The 22,848-nt window shown below is 41.6% G+C and overlaps 1 long non-coding RNA gene and 1 pseudogene across 3 annotated transcripts; one reads left to right on the top strand and one right to left on the bottom strand.

The window, feature by feature from the left end:
• Positions 1-2,242: 2,242 nt before the first annotated feature.
• On the bottom strand, positions 2,243-10,479 carry LOC119743167 (annotated as a pseudogene).
• Positions 4,679-21,201, top strand: LOC119743168. 3 transcript variants are annotated; one of them, XR_005272986.1, is made up of 4 exons: positions 4,679-4,729; positions 5,051-5,120; positions 15,769-15,953; positions 21,140-21,201. It is a non-coding gene; the product is annotated as an uncharacterized LOC119743168 (long non-coding RNA). The 3 variants fall into 3 exon arrangements; XR_005272985.1 differs by lacking the exons at positions 4,679-4,729; positions 5,051-5,120 and adding an exon at positions 10,805-10,908; XR_005272987.1 differs by lacking the exons at positions 4,679-4,729; positions 5,051-5,120 and adding an exon at positions 13,278-13,300.
• The last annotated feature ends 1,647 nt before the right edge of the window (positions 21,202-22,848 follow it).

Raw genomic sequence — 22,848 nt, 5'->3', positions numbered from 1 at the left:
TACACTTAGTCCAATGGTATGGATTACTGACTTGAAATCTGAAGGTTGCGGGTTCAATTCCAGGGTGGGAATTTTAGATTTTAAAATTTTATTACTTTTTTGGTAAATTAAAACATTATAGTTAATTTCGTAACCACTAAAAAGTGTGAAATTATGCTTAGTCCAATGGTATGGACTGCCGACTCTAAATCTGAAGGTCGCGGGTTCAAATCCAGGTTGGAAATTTTAGATTTTAGATTTTATATATTTTTGGGTAAATTGAAACTTCATAGTTAATTTCGTAGCATTTAAAAATTGTGAAATTATGCTTAGTCCAATGGTATGGACTGCTGACTTGAAATCTGAAGGTTGTGGGTTCAATTCCAGGGTGGGAATTTTAGATTTTAAAATTGTATTACTTTTTTGGGTAAATTAAATCATTATAGTTAATTTCGTAACCCTTTACAAGTGTGAAATTAGGCTTAGTCCAATGGTATGGACTATCGACTCGAAATCTGAAGGTTGCAGGTTCAATTCCAGGGGGGGAATTTTAGATTTTAAAATTTATTTCTTTTTGGGTAAATTTAAACATTATAGTTAATTTCGTAACCACTAAAAAGTGTGAAATTATGCTAAGTCCAATGGTATGGACTACCGACTCTAAATCTGAAGGTTGTGGGTTCAAATCCAGGGTGGGAATTTTAGATTTTAAAATTGTATTACTTTTTGGGTAAATTAAAACATTATAGTTAATTTCGTAACCTCTAACAAGTGTGAAATTATGCTTAGTCCAATGGTATGGACTACCGACTCTGAAGGTTGCGGGTTCAATTCCAGGGGGGAATTTTAGATTTTAAAATTTTATTTCTTTTTGAGTAAATTTAAACTTGATAGTTAATTTCGTAACCACTAAAAAGTGTGAAATTATGCTAAGTCCAATGGTATGGATTGCTGACTCGAAATCTGAAGGTTGTGGGTTCAAATCCAGGGTGGGAATTTTAGATTTTAAAATTTTATTACTTTTTGGGTAAATTAAAACATTATAGTTAATTTCGTAACCTTTAAAAAGTGTAAAATTATGCTTAGTCCAATGGTACGGACTGCTGACTCAAAATCTGAAGGTTGTGGGTTCAAATCCAGGGTGGAAATTTTAGATTTTCAAATTTTATTACTTTTTGGGTAAATTAAAACTTCATAGTTAATTTCGTAACCTGTAAAAAGTGTGAAATTATGCTAAGTCCAATGGTATGGACTGCTGACTCGAAATCTGAAGGTTGTGGGTTCAAATCTAGGAAGGGAATTAAAGATTTTAAAATTTTATTTCTTTTTGGGTAAATTGAAACTTTATAGTTAATTTTTTAACCAATAAAAACAGTGGAATTATGCTAAGTACAATGGTACGGACTGCTGACTTTAAATTTTAAGGTTGTGGGTTCAAATCCAGGGTGGAAATTTTAGATTTTAAAATTTTATTTCTTTTGGGTAAATTGAAACTTGATAGTTAATTCCGTAACCACTAAAAAGCATGAAATTATGCTTAGTGCAGTGGTTCAGACTGCTGACTCTAAATCAAAAGGTTGCAGGTTCATTCCCACGCTGGGAATTTTAGATTTCAAAATTTTACTACTTTTTAGGTCAATTGAAACTCTACAGTTAATTTTGTAACCACAAAATAGTGTGAAGTTGTGCTTAATCAAGTAATACGGACTGATGACCCTAAATCTGAACTTCTGAAGGTTGCTGGTTCAAGTCGCACAGTTGGAGTTTTAGATTTTAAAATTTTATTAATTTTGAGGTCAATTGAAATTTATATTTTTTTCAAGTTTGAAACCAGTCCACACTTCTAGTCTAGCAAAAGCCAAAAAGTTAAAAAGCAAATACTTTTAGCTTGAAGCAAATAGTGAAAGCATTTGCTCTCATTTTTATTCATGCAAATAAAAGTTATGCTTAAAAATATGTAGTAAAAAAAAAGCAAATGCTAATTTTTATACATACGACCAAATGTTTCAATGTTAATCATAATTGCATCGTTTATGTTTCAGTAATAGATTTGAGGACCTACATGGATCTGTTTGGGCCTACAACGACGCCCATTCACTGAGCGGATTCGGGATTGCCCATCGAGAACTCGAAAAGATAGGAGAGACCAAGGCCAGTTGCTTTGGTAAAATTTTTCATTCAGGTAAGACAAACTTCCATGAAGACTCAACTCATTAGTTCAAGTCCCCCCCCCCCCAACTAAGCCCTAAGACAACTCTGAGTGTACACTGTTTACAAAATATGTCCGGTTTTATTTAGTTAAGTGGCTTTCAGGCTGTTAGTTCTCCCACATTTTAATGGTGGTCCCTCATTTGGCATGCTGTTGGAAAGAACCAATTTTCAACTTTTGTTCTTGTGAAAATCCTGTTGCGTGACATCACAGCCTGTGTTGTGATGTGAATGAGTTCTACCTGATTGATAAACGTGACCCGACTCAGAGGTGGCATGTCTTGGTGACAGTCCCTCGCTTGTCAGTTGGTACAGAATGTCATTTGGTGACAAGTGAACGTCCTTATCCAAAGTCAAGGAGTCATGTCCCACAGTATCTCCGGGGTTATCCACGATGTTGCCGAGCGGCTCCGAATCCTCCTCAGACGTTATCGTCATGACGACTGTCTGCTCCATGTTCCCAAGGGTGCCCTCCGAGGACGACATCATGGCCATGTGTGAGATGTCCTGTGATTGGTCAGCCAGGTCTGGTACCAAGACTGTGGATTCAGCTGCAGATTCCTCGGGGGCTGATTTGGATAATGCGCAGGCCTGAGTGTACAGTCGTAGCTGTGCTAGATGGTGGTGCAGCAGCTGGGTGTGCTCCTCAGACATGTGTTGCAGTAACTCTTGCAAAATGGACTGGTTCTAGCTGTCGTTGGTTAGATGTTTCAAACTGGACGTGCGAATCATGGACAGCTGCTGCTTGAGTGACATGTTTGTGTTGGACAAATACTCAACCTGGAGGGCAAGACGGATGGGCAGAGAAATTATTTGTTTACAGATGGAATTTTAATAGACCAATCCATTAGGCTCTGCCCCATGATGTGTAACCAATCACAACCATGACAGCGCACACCAAAGTCTGACATTTATGCACTTCATGATGTGTGCAGTTGGAGCATGAATGCTTAAGAAGGCACATGTGTTGTTACCCAGTTATTTAGTGCAACTAGAGTTTGAGTGAAACCATGAATCCTCTACACAAGGATAAACGACACATCTGAGCTTGTGTACAAAATGTGTGCAACGGTTTGTCTGCATTTATCATAAGCAGCGTCAGCGCATAAAACAACGTAGAACGTGTAGAAAATGTAGAGCAATGACAACAACAGTGCACACCATGATCGCCCACAGCCATGACAGCTGGCATCCTGACAGAAATCTGACCACTGAAAGAACGCAGTAGCATTAGTGTGCCTGCATTAGTTTTGATCAAGGTATGTCCCCCCTCCCACTTTTGAGAAGCGATTGACGCCCTTGGTACCTGTTGCATGCAGGGAACAAGATCCAAACTCATTCTTAGACCAAGACCAGATGGAATGCCCACTCACCTTTGTACGAAGCCTTTCTATAGTGCCTTTCATTCTGTGCTCTGTCTGGGCCCACGTGGTCTGCTCCTCCTCAAGAGTCTTCTCCAGACGCTCCTTCTCCTGCAGCAGCAGGACAAGTTGTGCTCTTTGTAGCAAGTCTTGTCCTCCAAATCCTCTTTGCTTCCTCTGTCTGGTATCTCAATAAGGACAACTGTTTACGAGAGGGAAAGGTTGAGTAATTATCCTGGATAATGATTCCTGTAATAATGAAAGTCGGTCATCAAAAGGTCACTCCAGGTGTGGGCTACACAAAGAGGGGAAATGATGGGAGGAGTTTATGGAGTAGAAAGGTCGACATATATGTTGCGCTTGAATGGGACAGATGATATGTAGCGGTAAAAACAGGATACAGGCAAGAAAGTCCAAAGTGATGCAGTGTGTCAAGAACATGTAATTCCTTGTAACTGGGTGCAAGCAATCACTCACTTTTTCAAACCGTATTCCTAACATTAGGTGGGCAAGGTGAAGGACAAATGCCAATATTTCATTAATTGTTGAAGTCAGCTCTCAAAATGTACTGCCACCCTGACTTATTAGATTTTTTTTTTCCTGAATCCTCCAAAATTCAATCAACTTAAATAACGCCAATGGCACACCCTTTGCACCTTGTAATTTCAATTTGTAAAATCCACTGTCAATATTGGCCCTCATCCACCCCAACCCCCTAAAAAAATGCTGAACTTTTGGTTGTTGTTTTATTTATTTTATTGACCAAACAAGTGCAGGAGTGAAGACAACTGTATTAAACATGCTGTTGTCTACCCATTCCCTTCTTCCATATGGATTCACGATATATCAATTGAAAACAAAGTGGGGGGGGGGATGGGGGGGGGGGAAGAGTTCTTCCTTGCATCAAATGCCTGCCCTTTGGCTTTTTGGTCAGCTTCTTCTAATTATCCTTCACTGCTGGTGGCATTATCCACCTTAACCTCTGCGTAGATGCTGAAGGATTCTTGGAGGGTCAGGGTTTATATTCTTACCATCTTACCTTCCCCATTGGCAGTGCTGTGGCTCGGATCATTGATGCAGGCATACTGGTACTCGATTTGCGGCTGCTGCCCATCAGTCTGCTCATAGCCCGGGGATGATGTGTCTGTCTCCGATGGCTGCTGTGACTGGGGGACTATGAGGTGTGTTACCAGGCTGGCACTGTTGGGTGCTGGGTCAGTGTATGTGGTGAAGATCTAGTTGACATACTGGGTAAAATGGTGAAGTGAAGTGGTTGAGGATGATAAAATGAGACAAAACCTGCAGGGTTGCAAAAGATTCAATTTACACCGCAAATGTACAAGGAAAAATTAAAGTTCAAACTTAATTATTTTAAAAGACCCTAAGTGTTGGCATTTGATAAAATCCACCAAAATCCTTGTAAACCACCATACCTGCTCACAAGGTACATCAATTTCAACTGATTAAATTTATTTCATTGTTTTTTTGTTTTTTTCATGCAGATTAAAGGGGACCATTACATTACAGCAACGGCATACTCAGTTGTCTTGAAACAGCACTGAAACTGCGAAGGTTAAAAAAATAAGTGCATTTTCAAACAGTTTGAGCCAAAAAGGTGTCTCTAATCATACACAAAAGAATAAATACTTGAGTCAAATGTTTGATTGTGAAATTTATTTCAGAGAGTCTTTTAAGCTATAAATAAGTCCAATGAGCTCCGGAATTCAAGCATCAGGAATTTACAACATTTTCTGAGTGAACCATGGTAGTTTACCCACCTGTGCCAATGTTTAATAGCTTATCACTGTTGATGCACTTTAAAGGGAATAAAAGTATGCTTGGAAGGTCTTAATCACTCTGTATAAAACCGCTTGGAGTCGAAGGCGATGGTATTTATCAGGACCCAGACTCCAAGCGGTCTTAAACTTAAATACCGACCAAGCACATATTTATTCCCATTCATAAATACCTATTCGGTCAAAAAAATCCAAACCTTTTGGTAAAAAAACCTGATTTTGCTCAACAAGTTCACTTCATGTTTTTTTAACACCCCTCTATAGCTAAATAATGGAGTGTCCAGCTCGCGAGTAAGATGTTAACATCTCCTTTTTTGGAGATAGGCACACGCGTCGCACATACTGCGCGATGTCATGCAAAACGCACCTGGGGCGTTGCGTTGTGAATTTTAGGACTATGAAATACTGACTCACTGGTAGCATTGCGCATGCCTACGTGAGGACCAATAAAATGGAAAGAGGCACTGGATTTCATAGGAGCCAAAATTTAAAGTGAGACTGGAAAAGAGTTCAAGACCAGCCAGCCATGTCTTTATCATCCGTTTAAGACCGGCCACATAGCAGCTTCTCGACCAATAGGAATGGATAAACTGCCATAGGTATTTATGAATTGTGGTTTACATGTATTGTACGTGCAGTCTGATGTGCCAACTGGGATAAAATGAAGTACATGATTGTAAAATTGACCATGACATACTGTACCCGAGTAATAACTATCTGTATTGTGGTCTCTGGATTACGGAAGTGTTGCTGGTAGTGCTTCATAGCCTTGTCCCTCCTGCTGAACCCGTTGTGACAGTGGTAGCAGTGCGAGTGGGCACCCTTGAAGTATTTCTGCTCGTGAATGATGCCGTGGACGATGCAGGATCTACATCACCGCAATATTTTAAGACCTGGGGAGGGATACAGTAGAGGATTGGTTTGGCAATTTTGACAAAAGCTGACAGCTATATGCACTTTGACAAAACATGAACAGTGGATCTTTTATATGGTTCTCTTGCTGTAACAGGCACAAGTAAGCTATTGACCTGAGTTAGGACTCTTGTTCAGGCAGGCCGGATGCAAAGTTTTTCCTGAGACACAGCCGGTGCTTGGGCATGGCCTGTGACAATTGAGTCTATCAAACACTGGTATCTGCTAAGAATAACCAGCCCAGGTATCTGTCAATTTCATAAAACTTCAACAAATGCCACTATCTTGTCCTGCTGTCCACTGCCTTCAACTTATCTTAATAAACCCTCTGCCACATGCAGCACAGTGCATCAGGTGGAAAAGTCTGGTGCACTTTGCTGCATTTCAGCTATCAACACTGTCAGTGCATTAACAGCCAATTCTGAAACAATGAGAGCTAATCCCATTGAACAATGCCTCAGTTGTATCCTGATGCGTTCGAGGACCACAGACTCAGAGGCAATTTGGCCTTCAGACTTTTGACCTGATGGATCTTGCTGCACTCGGCAGGCTTGTCACTTAGACAAGTGTTGCATTCAACTCACATGGACCTTAAAAGTCATCTTGTAGCATGACCTGTGAAGAGAAAGTGAAAAACATTGTCCTTTGGCTTAACCTAAAACATATTTCTTGGGATCCAGTCACATGTATGCAAGCGCTTGGTCTTGTTCCCAAATGCAAACTCACCCCCAAAGTTGATGCCTTTATCCACGTGCTTGACCCTGTAGTGCGCCTTGAGGAGAATCTCCTCAGTGAAGAGACTGTCCTGGGAGCAGAATGGACAGTGCAGATGCGGAGCCTTCATCAAGGAGTGGCTACACTCCCTGTCTGTGCATTGTATGGGTGTCCAGTCTGCCTCGGCGCCTTTCATCCGCACTGATGGATGCGCCTATAGTTGCGAAAAAAAACATGAGAAAAACTGTCAAGTAAACATGTATGATGTAAAAAAAAAAATGTGAATGTATAAAACGGCTACGTCAATAAAATCAGTAGAAAATCTCATTTTCTACTCAAATCCAAATCTTCAAAGCAGTTTTCAACAAGGACAGCAAGGAGGTTCGGATGCGGTTAGGTATGGGCAGATCCACTCTTCGGCAGTGCAAGTATCTGCGCTCTCCCCGCGTCAGCCTTGAGGTAAAGGTACAGCTTGCTCGGGCCCTAGTCATATCAAGGGTACTGTATGGTGCCACCACCCTGTCGTTGAAGGCAGCTGGCGTCAAACGCCTAGACAGTTTTGGCCGAACCATTTGGCGTCACCTGCTCAACATCAAGTGGCAAGATCATGTGACAAATGAAAGACTGATGGAGATGATCGTCGACCGGTGGTGCTTCAGCAGTAGCACTGTGATGGAACGAAAGGCAGCATGGTTGGGCCATGTGGTCCGGCATGGCGGCATGGCGGCAGCTGTTGTGGATGGGATGTCAGTGGGATGTCGTCACTCCGTGGGCCAGCCAAAGATGCGCTGGGTGGACAACATCCCTGAATGGTCTGGGTGTGACACCAACGAACTGAAAGCAGCAGCACTGGAAAGAGGGGCTGTGGTGGGAGCGGCTCCAGTGATCCCAACTGTGTATAATTTGAAGAGGAGACCACGGGCAAATGCCTATGTCTAAATTAATGAATGAATGAGTTTTCAAAGTGGTAGTTCATAAAAACCAGGCATAAAACATTTAACAAAGAAACCACTCGCAGATGGGATCTCTTTTGAGGCGTTGGAAGAGGTTTTAGAAGGCTTTCGTTGGGAGCCAACAGTCACCTCGGAAAGAATGTTGCAACCTGACGCTACTTCAGCGGTTGTGTAAAAAGTCTATGGAGAGTCAAAAAAAATTCAGTATTTCCTAACAAAATTGGAAATGTTTCTCAGTCCCAGATTCATGTTTTATCATTTTTGCAATGACTGACCTTCATTGAGATGATATATGAGGGAAAAAGCAGCATCAGGTTGCAACATTCTTTCCAACACCTCTGATTCTGAACCAACACAAGGAAGTGATGTAGAATAGTAGGGAGTACTGAGTACTACCCTAGCAGTCACTCCTAGAACTATGATGCTCCGCATAGCGAAGCCTCATGGACAGAGAATCTCGCAAAATTGTTTGCTACTACAACACACCAACTAAGTACAAAAACGTTCATCAAAACATAGACATTTTCTACAGAACCGCTGCACAATTTGCCCATAAACTCCATACAATACCTCATGACATACGCACGTAAGTTGCGCCTAACAAACATTGCTGGATTCTGTCGGTTTTTAGGCCATAATGATGAAAAAATATGCCCTTTCCGCACTGAGCCAACCTGACTCTTGAAACGTGTACGCAGATTTGATTTGATTGATGATTTTCTGTTCGCTCGGAGCACGCCGCAAGCAAATGATACGCTCATGCGTACAAGTGCAAGTACTGCTCCCCCGCAGCGTGCTCCGAGCGAACCGAAAATCAGTAATCGATCATTATCTTTGTGCACGTTTCTAGTGTCAGGTTGGCTCAGTGCGGAAATTTCATATTTTTCATCATTTTGGCCTAAAAACCGACAGAATCCACCGATGTTTGTTAGGCGCAACTTACATGAGTATCCTCGACTCACCATAATTGAGGCAGATAGCGCGTATTGTCCAACGCAAATTGAATGCGAGTGCGTCAAAACATATCCTGGTGGTTTTTGGTGGACTGACGATATGTCATGAGGGATTGTGCTGCAATTAACCATTTTGTGGGGTTCTGTGTCTATGCGGCTCCGCTCACGCGGAGCATCATAGTTCTAGGAGTAACCGAATACCGTAGCAGCAGCCATTCAATATTCATTGTGAAGTGTCCGGAAACTGGACAATTTTACATTTTGCTTTCTTAAAATTACTTTTGCGACGAGGTGTCCAACTAAAGAATATAAACAATTGGTAATCCTTACTTTTAGGACCCCGTTCCTATATAGGAAGGGAGAGACTCACCAAAACAGCTGACTAAATGACACTTAATATGTTTGGCAGCAGATCAATTGACATTAAAGTACTTTCAAAACTAGAAAAAAACTGCTTTAGCCTGCAAAAGTCGATTGGTACTGGACTAGCTGGAGTTACCCAGCCCTGAGTTTTATCATTGGGTTGTCTATTAGGGCTGGAGCGCATTTTTCTCAAAACTTGTAGTATTTGCAAAAAAAATTTGGAAAATGTTCAATTTTGTCCCCGTTACACACTAATTGCAACTGCAACTCACCCCAAACTTGCCTGGAATAACCATTACACAGGTCCTTGAAGTAAAAAACGATCCACGATGAAGATTCAGCCTACAATTGCAGTGAAAACAGGAGGAATAACCGCTAACTTGACAACCTTGCTGGATTGGCCAGGACCGCTATTGGTTTGTGCACAAAAAAAATTGTGTGCAATGAATGGCGGTCGATTAACAGGCACAGAGAGCGATCGCTGTCAACTACTCGTTTTTGCCGGCTGCGCTGCTGTTGGCGCGTGACGTCACGCGGAAGCGTAACACCCGATTACTGTTTCATGCACTATTGGTTGCGGTTCCAGTACCAAAGCTGTGATGCGAGTGGTAAACCTTATACTAGAGCATGAAACAGTAATCGGGTGTTACGCTTCCGCGTGACGTCACGCGCCAACAGCAGCGCAGCCGGCAAAAACGAGTAGTTGACAGCGATCGCTCTCTGTGCCTGTTAATCGACCGCCATTCATTGCACACAATTTTTTTTGTGCACAAACCAATAGCGGTCCTGGCCAATCCAGCAAGGTTGTCAAGTTAGCGGTTATTCCTCCTGTTTTCACTGCAATTGTAGGCTGAATCTTCATCGTGGATCGTTTTTTACTTCAAGGACCTGTGTAATGGTTATTCCAGGCAAGTTTGGGGTGAGTTGCAGTTGCAATTAGTGTGTAACGGGGACAAAATTGAACATTTTCCAAATTTTTTTTGCAAATACTACAAGTTTTGAGAAAAATGCGCTCCAGCCCTAATAGACAACCCAATGATAAAACTCAGGGCTGGGTAACTCCAGCTAGTACTGGACAGTCATCTGCAAAAGTCAGTTTTGAACAGAACTTGTAAAAAATAGAGGTGTCCTAAAAGTAAGGATTACTGAACAATTTTCCACAATCTCTTGGGTACCTACCACATAGATAGCCATTTTCAATAACTCCTTTGTCTTGAATAATCACATAAACTGGGGGGGGGGGGGGGGGATTCAAGGGGAAAAACTCACACCCTCCAGAAAAAAAGAAAACATGGGTTTAAAGGGTTTCTGAAAATTCGATTCATTCCCAGCTGCGGCTTTGTCTACTATAATTATTTGAAGATTATGAAATTTCCACACAGCTACTCAGAAAGTGTCAGTTGTCAAATAAGAATAGACAAATACGTATTATTGGGCTTCCGTTACGGGAGACGTATGCGTCTTGTTAAAAAAAAAGGATGCCAGTTCAGTATATGAACCTGAAGCAGTTATGATCTGCGATGAAGGCCGATGTTTCGAAAGAGCTTGCATGCCCATCGGACGACACATGAGGGCAGCATTCAACAACATAAACACGCGACTGTACGGCGCTGTCTTCCGAGTGGCTGAAACTGTACCTGTTGTTACCTTTGCCACTTTCTTATTACTGGTACGTCAGTATTACTAATTTTATTTAACCATTTAATAAATGGTAACATTAATTTGGTTGTTTATATTAGCTATTGGTGAAATCTGCATTATTGTATTTAGTGAAACGTACTGCAAGAAGTGGCCATAGACGTACTGCGTTTATTGTATAGCGTGGGGAAATTCTAGCGTGGCATCCATAGCCACGTACTCCTAGAACTATGAGGCTCCACGTAGTGGAGCCTCATAGAGTCAGAAGCCCGCAAAATTGTTGTCAACACAAAACACTAATCAAGTACAAAAACGTCCATTCCAAATAAGCTATTTCCCACAGAACCGCTGCACAGTTTGCCCCTAAACTCCGTACAATACCTCATGACATACTCACGTTATGTGCACCCAACAAACATCGGTGGATTCTGTCTGTTTTTAGGCCAAAATGATGAAAAATATGCCCTTTCCGCACTGAGCCAACCTAACACTTGAAGCGAGCACGCGCGCTGATATCGCAGTCATTTTCGGGTTCGATCGCTCGGAGCGCGCCGCGGGGGGTACGTACTTGCACTTGTACGCATGCGCATACTATCAATCCGCTCCTACACCATACCCCCCGCGGCGCGCTCCGAGCGATCGAACCCGAAAATGACTGCGATATCAGCGCGCGTGCTCGCTTCAAGTGTTAGGTTGGCTCAGTGCGGAAAGGGCATATTTTTCATCATTTTGGCCTAAAAACAGACAGAATCCATCGATGTTTGTTTGGTGCACATAACGTGAGTATGTCATGAGGTATTGTACGGAGTTTAGGGGCAAACTGTGCAGCGGTTCTGTGGGAAATAGCTTATTTGGAATGGACGTTTTTGTACTTAATTAGTGTTTTGTGTTGACAACAATTTTGTGGGCATCTGACTCTATGAGGCTCCACTACGTGGAGCCTCATAGTTCTAGGAGTACATAGCCACGCACGGCGCGCTGAATCGCAAGGCACAAACCGCGCAGGAAAATCGTGGTTTCTATCCCCCCAAAAAAGTTCAAAATTGCACAACGGGTGTCATTAGAACTAGGGAAAAACTGCTTTGATTGTAAAGGTGATTTTTGAGCAATAAAAAAAAACAATTTTGACTCCAATATGACCAAAACAAAACAGCTGAACAGGGGTCCTACACTTCATGATCGCCGTAATTTTCCCTAAAAGACCTAGGCCTATCATCAGCCATCTGAAAGTGATATTTTGTCCTAAAAAGTCTAAATTAGCAATGACAAATGTTGAATTTTTACCGAGAAAACACTTACAAATTTTCAGAGCAGTCCCATAGGGTTTGTGCACAGTGTGACAGTGTGACAAGTGATGGCCAGGTATGGGAATCTTTCCCAATTAACATCAAGGAAAGACTCCCATATATGGCCATCACTTGCCACCCTGTGCACAAACCCTATGAGACTGGTCTGAAAAATTTAAAGTGTTTTTCTCAGTTAATACTTCAGTATTTTCCTAGCTCTACGGAAAGAACGCTGGAACTTCGGTACGCATTTTTCGTAAAAATTATTCACATTGACAGGTTCATGGGCCGGTACGTATGGTAAACCTAGCCAACTGTGCAAACTGCAAAGTGACACGGTTCCTGTGCTGTGCTGACCGGCCAATGTGGCCGTCCGTACACGGTGACATTGTTGCAGTTTGCCATTTTTCAACGGCATTAGAGACTTGCTTGCAAATATTAGGCCTACCGAACTGAATTTTTACACTCTAAATATATTTCCATACCAAACTGTGTATTTCTCGCTATTTTATTTTTGATTTTACGGATGATCCTGCGGTTTTCTGATGAACCATTGCGCTGCCCGAGAAACGATTGCTTGTCTGCAGTCCATCATGAATCAATGATGATGTCAATTCAAAAAGTCATAGTCAGTGATTTCGAAAGTTTACCTATGGGAAAAAGTCGGATTTAGTGATTTCAAAAGTTTACCTCTGGCAAAAAAAAAAATATACCTTTAGGTTTCTTTAAGATAATGTAAACTTTTAGAATTGATCACATTAGGGTTTTGCCCTTCACCGACGTATAAACACTGTATACTCAGTCTGTTACCTCCTGAGTGAAAGTTGGGAAAAATCACTCCGGGGGGACTCGAACCCACGATGTCCAGTGCTTTCTAGTGCAGATGTCTTACCACTCGACCACCGAGCTAACGGGATCTGTTGGCCGGTTCGATTTGAACTTTAGAAGTGGGTACCGCATTAACTATTTATTGCCAAATCACCCAGTATTGCTGTTCCAATGTGCAAGGAAACAGGTCATCTCGTACCTTGGGCAACTCGTACCTTGGACAACTCATACATTTAATGTGACGTCATTATGCCAACTCGTACCTTAGACAACTCGTACCTTCAATAAAGACGTCTCGTTCCATTACGTGTAAGTCAAGTCGTACTGAATCAATTAAAAGTACAGACTGCTCTTGTAATATTTTTTTTTAAATTTTGGTTATTATACTTCGCAAGAAAACGAATGCAGGAATTACTTTGACAGTCACCATATGTGAAGATGGAATGGTTACTCTCTCCTATTCATCTCAACATTTATTTCCATATTTCACAGAACATTCAGGTAACTGTACAAAAAGGTCAAGAAACGAATGTTTGTTAAAAAATATGAGATTAATGATTATGTAAAGACACAACTGAAAAAAAGTAAATTTAGACAAAGTAAATCTTTAAATTTGCTTTCTCTTATTTTGTCTCTGTTTAATTCTTTGCTAAAGCTCGTTCTGGATGAGAACATCATAAGCTTTGAACTTGCTACCGTGGTGCATGCAGAATGCGCATCGGGCACTGAAGCATTATAAAAAAAGTTTCCAAATATTCTTGAAGTAAAAACTAACACTTCTTGGCAGCAATAATCCTTCTGTTTACAAAAAAGGACCACCTACCCCCCCCAAAAAAAATTTTACTTAAAGAAAACAAAATAAAAGTTTCCAAATATTCTTTAAAGGTACAGTCCATCATTTGCATGGACTGTACTTTGTTCGTTTGAAGCAACAAACATGCTCAAAATCTAAAGAAGGGTACTGAACAACTAACATGATGAAGTTTTAGCTCAGCTTCAGCTGTACATTTCGAGTAAAACAACATTGTAGGATCTCGATTTCAAATCAAAAGATGCTGAATCTTGTTTTGAATTTGGCCTGAATTCAGTGTTGGAGACACGTTCTCACTGAGCTAATTGCAGCTATGCAATGTCACGCACTGATCTGACGAATTAAAGCAAGCGCGTGTGCGTCGTGTCAACGCTTGCGCGCACTTCGCCAACTAAAAAAAGGAAATTCTACTAATGGAAATTTCCAACTATGTGCCTTTAGACGCATCATTGGAAAGGCCTTCTTTCATTGATTTCTTCCCAATGACAGCATGCCAGAAAGAATAATTTCACAGGGAGTTTTAGTCCCCTTACTATCTTTCAACCAAGTAGTTATTCAACACTAAATATCGTTTTGGATAGCTGCAAATGATGGACTGTAGCTTTAAATGATCACTTCAACTTCTTGGCAGCAATAACAAAATATTGAGTGCATATGTACATGTATATACATGTAGCCACGTTGATGGGCATGTCTTATTTTTCTTCTAAAAACAACATTAGAATGTATACGTGTTATCAATAGCAGCCCCAATGCAGTATACAAGGTAGAAAAGCCACCAAAATCATAATTTTTTTCATATTTTAGTATAAAGCATAAATGATGAAATGTCTCTCCTGAAGAGAGTCAGAGCATACTGACCAGAACGTCGAGTTGATACCTCTGGTGTTTTTCAGAACCATTCTCTTAGTTGAGAAATTATTCTCCAATGGTGTTTCCGCAAACCTTTCATTATTTAGTATCTCCACCATGCAAAGCCTCAACTCTTACTTATAAAGCATAGTTCTGTTTCAAGTCAACCAAATGCTTCGTAAATGATTGCTGCATTGTGTGAAGTAAGCTTAATCTCATCTGGGTTTGGATAATAGGGGAAAAGGTAAAGTTTAGTATTTGCCAAATTTCACAGCCTCTGCCATTTTCCAACTGCTGGACAAAAACTACATGTAGATGTGCCTCCAGCACTACATGTCAAATTCGTGATGAGCAATGGAGCTGGAGTTTCTCATCTCCATCTTGTATTGCAAGTTTCAATACCATAATATTTGGGACTCTCATAGACAGTATTGAGAGTCCCAAATGTTTGGACAACTATTGGAAAGAGTTCCACACCTGGACATCACTTGACACCCGGTGCACAAACCCTAAGAGACTGGTCTGAAAAATTTGATGTGTTTTCTTCGTAAACGTTTCAAAATTTTCCCTGCTAAATTTGACTTTTAACATGTCATCCGTTTCTGATGGCTGATAGGTCACTGTGGGGAAATATTAGTGATGTGCATGCAATATGTACGGAATTCTTCCCCAACTATTTTTTCCCCAGCAGTCAGAAAATGACGGAGGCCATGAAAAATTGCCTCAACTGAAATTGTCCTTTTCCCTGATCCAAACCTAGTTGAGATTAAACTCACCTAAATACCATGCAGCAGTCATCACAAAGCAGAGGATCGACTTGAAACAGAACTACACTGGCTAAAATGTGGGGAAACAATGATGATTTTGGTGGCTTTTCAGATAGAACCGTCGCGTCGCAGCCGTGTTGTGGCGACATTTACAGCTCGCATCTCATACTGGTATGGTATCCACATATACATCGCACTGCCTTGAGACATGTACACGATATGGTTACCATACTATTTTCAGGTGCACCTTGTGATTTCAAATTTTGACCCCTCCCCCTAGATATCCCACTGGTCATGGCTTTCAATAGTATACAACTGCTTTATGTGCAGTTTCTTTATATTTCCAGTGTGTTTTTGGTCCAACGTAATAACACCAAAATGGATGAGAAGCAGGGACCAACTTCTGATGATGTCCCAACTGGGGAGGTAACGTCAACCACAGTTACAGAGGGTGATGTTGTCAAGATGCCAACAGATGTGGCCATCACTATGGATGCTATTCCCAATGAAGATGAGGAGGACAAATCCAAAGGTGACTTGTTATTCTTTTACTTGGTGAAGACGTTTGCTCCTTTGCCAGGTCAGCTAAGTGTAATCCCATTCATGTGATTTTGTCCATTCTTGCTTATTGGAAACTTAACACTTTAACCCAGTGAAATTAATTTTGCTGCAAAATAGTTTAGTTGCTTTCCAGGTAAGTTTTTTCAATTGGGGGAATGAGGGTTCAATTTCATAAAAAAAATTGCACCTTTACTTGGTACTTGGTACTTGGTGGTTATCCTGAATACTCCACGTGGAAGTCTAGCAAGGAGGCCTTGGGGAAGTGGAACTAAATTAAATCCTTAAAGGTGTTGTGGTTTGGGGCGTCTGTGGTGTCTTGAGGGAGCTTGTTCCATTTCCGGATAGTTCGGGGTAGGAATGACTGCATATAGATGTCTGTCCTTGCTGCAATTTCTGTGAACTGGTGGTTGTGAATTCTACGAGCTGGTGCTGGTTTGGGGACTATGGATGATGAGTTAATGTGAACTATGTTGTGTATTATTTTAGTAGGTAAGTAGGTAAGTTGGTTAACTTTCCTTCTCTCTTCCAGTGAAGACCAGCCTAGGGTTGTCAACATGTCGGTCACACTGCTCAGTCTGGAATAATCTCGCATTACGAAACGAGCAGCCCTCATCAGTTGCACTTTTTCCAAGGAAGTTATGTTCTTAGCTATGTGAGGGTTCCAAGCAATGCTGCCATATTCTAGGTGTAGTCTGACTACTGCTAAGTACAGCTTTTCTTTGACTGATCTGGATGCAAAATGAAAATTTATTTTGATGAAGTTCAATATACGACTTGCTTTGGAAGTGGCATGTGCTGTTTGGTGATTCCAACTTAGGTTATTCTGAATGATTATTCCCAAATATGTCATGTTGGTTTTCTCTACGAGGTTGGATCCTAACATGGTGTCGTTAGTTTTGCCGGGGGCCCGCTTCCCGGAGATTCGCATGATGTTACATTTGCTGGAGTTAAATTTCATTCCCCAGGTTTGTGCCCAGTTAGCCAAGTTGTCCAGGTCTTTTTGGAACATCAGTTCATCAGTTGATGAGCAGATCTTCCGATATAACAGGCAGTTGTCAGCGAAAAGGTGAGTTGTGCCAGTCACCGATTTGCTGATGTCGTTGATGAAAAGTAAAAACAGGTGGGGGCCAAGCACGGTGCCTTGTGGTACGCCACTGTCGACACTTTGCCATTTCAAAGATTTTCCATTTACCACAACTCTTTGTGACCTGTTGGTTAAGAATTCCCTGATCCATCTCTGTGTTTTTCCCCTTATCCCGTAGTAGTCTAATGTTTGGACCAGTTTTTGATGAGAAACTATGTCGAATGATTTGGAGAAGTCAAGTACTGCCATGTCTGTTGTGATTTGTTACGAGTTGGGATTTGCAGGACAGGCCTTTACAAAAAGCATGTCGGTTTTCGTTCAGGATGTCGTGTTCCTGGAGGTGTTTCATTTATTGGCTATCAATGATGTGCTCTAATAACTTAAAGCAAACAGAGGTCAACGACACAGGTCTGTAGTTTGCCGGGTCTGCACGAGAGCCTTTCTTAAAAATGGGTGTTACGTTGGCTTTCTTCCAGTCAGATGGAAGAGAACCCAGGTCAAGTGATTGTTGGAATATGAATGCGAGTACTGGGGCAACTTCATCGTCAGCTAGTTTCAAGTTGAGCGACATCAGTAACTTGAGGACTCCGCTAACAGACACGGTGATGTTTGTCAAGTCTGAGTAGGGACTCGGTGGTAGAACTGGCTGCACATCGGTGTCATCCCTGCTGAAAACACTACAGAATTGGTCTTGTAGGGTTTCAGCTTTTTCTTGGTCAGATGTGATATTTTTCCCATTGAGTTTTCGAACCTGAACCCCTGTGTTGTCTTTACGAGTGCTGTTTACGTTGCGCCAACATTTCTGGGGATTACCTGTAGATGTAGTTTCTTGTAAATGTGTGCGTTTAGCCCTTCGGATTTCGCTGTTCACTTGCTTTTACAAAAGTTTGAATGTAGACCGCTTGTTACTGCCTTCACATAGCTGCGCTCTTTCTTCCTGCAGCTCAATGGAAGTGTGACATTGGGTTTTACACCGTGTCAATGTTACATCCATACAACCAAGCGATCATTTCTGCTCCATTTGATACCTGACTACCGTAACAAAAGCTTTTTTTATTGTGTTGCATGTATAGTAAGAAGTAAGCAAAGTGAATTTGTGTGATGTTTCGCAGAAATTTAAAAAAAGGATACATATGTCACATTTGGACGTACATGTAACACTGACACTGTGTCAATGTTACATCCAAAATGACATTTTTTGCTCATATTTTTGGCAAAATACATTGAAATCATTTCAAACTTTCTGCAGTCGTGAAACACCCAACAACAAATATTATGTAGAGCAACTGCTAGCAAAGCATTTATGCTTTTATTAATATGGTCATATGTCACACATTGTTCCCCAACCCGGTGGAATGACCCTTTTGCAAAAGTTTGAATGTAGACCACTTGTTACTGCCTTCAAATAGCTGTGCTCTTTCTTCCTGCAGCAACGGATTAGGACAGTAGTGAGCCATGAGGGTCTAGAATGTCCCTGGACTGGTTTTTGTGGTACTAATTCGTTAGTTTTCAGCCTGTCCCTAAAAATACTCCGATTTGCCTCAACTGTTCTGGTTTCTGGAGATGACTGCATGAATTCGATCTTAAGCTCGAGGACAGATTTTTTTCAGCTTGGATTCATCCACATCATTCCACTTGAAGATGTTCCTAGGGGGCTTGACAGAGCGAGGTGCAGTGATGTTTATGTCAGCTAACACTGTTGCGTGATCGCTAATTCCGGAGTTGCTGTAAACATTACAAACCAGAGTTGGACGTGTGGTGAAGAGCAAATTGAAGATGTTATCTGTTCCTGTAACTGGGTCTCTCCTTGTAGTAAAATTTGCCTTTTGTTCGAGATTGTAGTCATCTGCGATGTTGATAATTTTGGATTGAATACCATTTGCCGAGAAAGTACATGTACAAGTTCTTGAGTTCCAAAGCATGCCCGGGATGTTGAAGTCTCCTCCAAGAATGATGAATGGGGAGTTTACCTGAGCCTGCAATTTACTCAGACTTCTGTCTAGGTTTTCTAGAGATTCTGGCCTGTAGGAGTCGGGGGCTCTATAATAGCAGAGATGAAGATGTCCTCTCCTTTCGGCTTGAGCGGTAGTTGGCACCAGAGTAATTCACAACCATCTTCAGAAAGTTCAATGGCTGAGAAACCATCCTTAACCAAGATAAAGACACCTCCGCCACGTCTGTCGTTTCCTCTGTCCTTGAACCTTCGTTCAACTGTCAAACTTGTGAATTTCTGATGAATGAATGCAAAGTTAACAAAGCCATTCATATCTTAAAACATTCATTCTTTTATAAAGCCCTGTACGCACTGGACTTTTTTGGTCAAACTTACCGAGACTATGGGTACTTTTCCCATTTTAAGTCCAATGCGGACAGCCTAGGACGTTTTCCTCTCGGTTACTTTTCCTGAGTCCAGCGGTTACTTTTACTGGCCAACTGCTGCCCAGGAAAACTGACCATGCGCCCAGGAAAATTGACCAGGTCACTTTTCCTGAGACGATAAGTCCAGTGCGGACAGTGCGAGTCGGTAAAAGCGGCTCAGGAAAGTGACATTAGGCCCGAGCGCTAGTATCATGCATACAGAGACCGCACGATCCCACACGTGATGTGGCCGAACATTTTGTGGAAACACGTACGCTGCGGTGTGTCAAGTCCGAGCGGTAAAATCTTGTTACAAATATATTTTAACGGAGAATACATTCACAGAAAATATCAAGATCACGTTCTGGGAAATACTTTGCAGTTATTCCTTTTTTTCCACCAATGTTTGTTTTGTATTTTCTACGATCCAAATTCGTCCTGTTACGCCGTGTAGTCTGCATGGCACCGTACATGTACGTAGGCCGCAGTCCCTGGTTCCGGTCCTACATCATAGCTTTGATTCTGTTAGCATGCGGTGGGAACCAGCGATTACCGATGGAACTGCTGCCGCATGGCTTCGATGTCGTCCATCACAAATGCGTCAGAATAGTAGGCATTTTGGTCAAGATTTATCGTGTCAAGATGAAATAACATCGTATGTTACGATTATATTGTGCATTTTAATGGTGTGTGTAATATTATACTGTGCGTATCGGGGGCTGAAAAAAATGTGATCGGCATTTTATTTCCTGTGCACGTGACTGTGACAGCTCGGTCACTTCTCCCACGCGGTCTGGGTAAAATTTCCCGTGTCGAAAGTCCAAGTGCGGACAGTGGTCACATTTGACCATTTCTCATTTTACCATCGTCTCGGTAAAACCTTCCAAAAAAAAGTCCAGTGCGGACACGGCTTAAGATGGAATTTTGCGTCGGGGTGATGTAAATCAAATTGGGTTTTGCCCTTCACCGACTATCCATCTTATGAATAGTTAATGCAGTACCCGCTGCTATGTACATCAGATTTGAACCAACCAGCTCGGTGGTCCAGTGGTAAGATGTCTGCACTAGAAAGCAGGAGGTTGTGGGTTTGAGTCCCACCCGAGTGATTTTTTTCCAACTTTCACTCGGGAGGTACCACACTGAGTATACAGTGTTTATACGTTGGTGCAGGGCGAAACCTAATTTGATTCATTCTTTTGTTGATTAATACAAAGCCCATTAAAAAAGGCAAATAAAAATATCAAAATATTATGAGGCATCAATAAAGTATCAAGTATCAGTAAAGCATACTAGTTCAAATACCAGAATGGTGATAGTACATAGCATTATTTGTGCTTGGCAGTTTTGAATTACGCACATTACTTACAGCTTGTAGAAATTGGTCATTTTTGGGAACCGTCCAAATTAAGATATTTATATATAGGTTTATCTCTAACTTTACAAAGAGATTCATATTTTAAAGCATTAATTTTTTTTCAGGTACTGTGTACAATTGTTGTACATCTATATTAACAGTATTCAACTTTGGGATGTTTCTTATTCAATATTTGCAATTCATTAATCTGTTTGTCAGTGTGAACTGATTTTGTTGTGCAGTGTCTCACTTGAAAACTCATAATTAAACTTACAAATATCTCATGCTTAAAAAAAATCAAAGTAAATTTATTTTCTCTGATTGGAGTTGGTTTTTTAATTTGTTTGTTTTTGTCCATCAGGTCTTGACCCACAAGATAACCATTCCACCAGCACCTCTGACGTACCGGTGACTGGCGCTGCCATAACGGATCCTTATCACTATCGGACACAACAGCACTTCACCTCAGAGATCTTCAAGATTGAGATCCAAAACCTCCCAAGACATTTTGGATTTGTGGTGAGTTTGCTCTCTAAGCATTCAACTCTCGATAATGATAATACAGTTTGTGCTCTATTAAGAGTTCACGATGTTCTCCATGGTGAAGATTTCTCAGGGTCTTTATGTAATTTTGTATAACAGAATTTAAAGGCAATTGGATGAATTTCACTAAAACCTGGAAATATCCTAGCCTCATGTCTATATAAAAGTAATGGTAAACTGCATGTAGAAAGTTTTGATGGTGGGTGATATTGGTTGGTCGTGAGTGAGAGCTCCCTCTTGCGGGGGTTATCACTGCGGGGGTTGTCACGTATCAAACCATAATAACGTCTAGCCCCTAGACTAGGTATGTGGGGCTGTCTGATGAGATAGGCATTGGTGTCTGTGGTTATCACTTATTGCACCGTTGGTAAAAACCTAGCCTATTCTATGGCCATACACCGGAGTAATCTCTGTGCTAAGGGCCATACAAATGTGAGCACAGCAAGTTGGTAAAATGATGCATTTTTTTCATGGAAATATTTTGGCCTGATATTTGGCATAGGGGTTCTTTTTACCCAAGCGTCCCACTTTGTGCCGAAACCTCATATGGTTCAATACTTTGAGGTGTCCACTGGAACGTAAATTGTCAAACAATTGGCCATGCACAACGGCCAATTCAAGATCAACACACAGTCTGGCCTGTATGACTTCACAGACTTTTGTGTGTGTGCAAAAGCAGAATGTTACCCGGAGGTGAGTGGAGGCAATTTTGACCTTTTAACCCTAGAAAATCCATCAGCCGTGCCTGTGCATAAAAACAGCCAGTGCGTCTTATCACGTCCTCTGATGCAAACTGGTTAAGATGTTACTTTTTATTGTCAAAAGAAGTCAATTTGGTATCTTTATTTTTTGTTGGTATTCAGGAAGACATCAGTTCCCAGCTCAACAGCTCCACCAGTGATCTTCCTGACCTCACCAGACAGTTTTTTGTGGTCTGTTTCAAGTCGATCATTAGGCTCTGTGAATGACTGCTGAATCTACGAGGTATGTAAATGAAATCTGAGGTGGGATATTAGAGGTGAAAATGAACAATTTTTGAGAGGCCATTTTTTAGGGTCTCTTGCTACCACACTCCAGCGTCACATGTGAATGAATATTATGAGCATGTCAGCTGGAGTTACTCAAGCTAAGTTCTAGGGGTAATTGGCAATGACATAGTCCCATGATGTAACTTAGCTTGAGTAACTTCAGCTCTAATGCCTATCGCATTAGAGCTGGAGTCGAATGTCGGGCAAGTTGACCGTTGAGACAACTCGACCCTTGAGACAAGTCGCCCGGTTTGACAACTCAACTCGGGACAACTCGACCGTTGAGACAGCTCGACTCAATCAAAATGAATACACGTGGAGCGGAAAAAGTTGCAATCTATGGCAGAACCCGGGCACAGCACGGGCATACTCGATGCACAGAGGCGCGCTCCGATCCGGTGGCCGTCGCGTTGGGCCGGCGCCCCCCGCATGCGAGGACCGGGCCCAGCCCGGCACGCGGGCACGTGGACCGGCGCGGCAAGTACGCGCACAGGCCCGG

The sequence above is a fragment of the Patiria miniata genome, unplaced genomic scaffold (genome assembly GCF_015706575.1).
Source record: "Patiria miniata isolate m_02_andy unplaced genomic scaffold, ASM1570657v1 HiC_scaffold_6, whole genome shotgun sequence".
NCBI classification, from domain to species: domain Eukaryota; kingdom Metazoa; phylum Echinodermata; class Asteroidea; order Valvatida; family Asterinidae; genus Patiria; species Patiria miniata.
The sequence above is the reverse complement of the archived record's forward strand: the minus strand, read 5'-3'. Positions and strand labels throughout refer to the sequence as shown.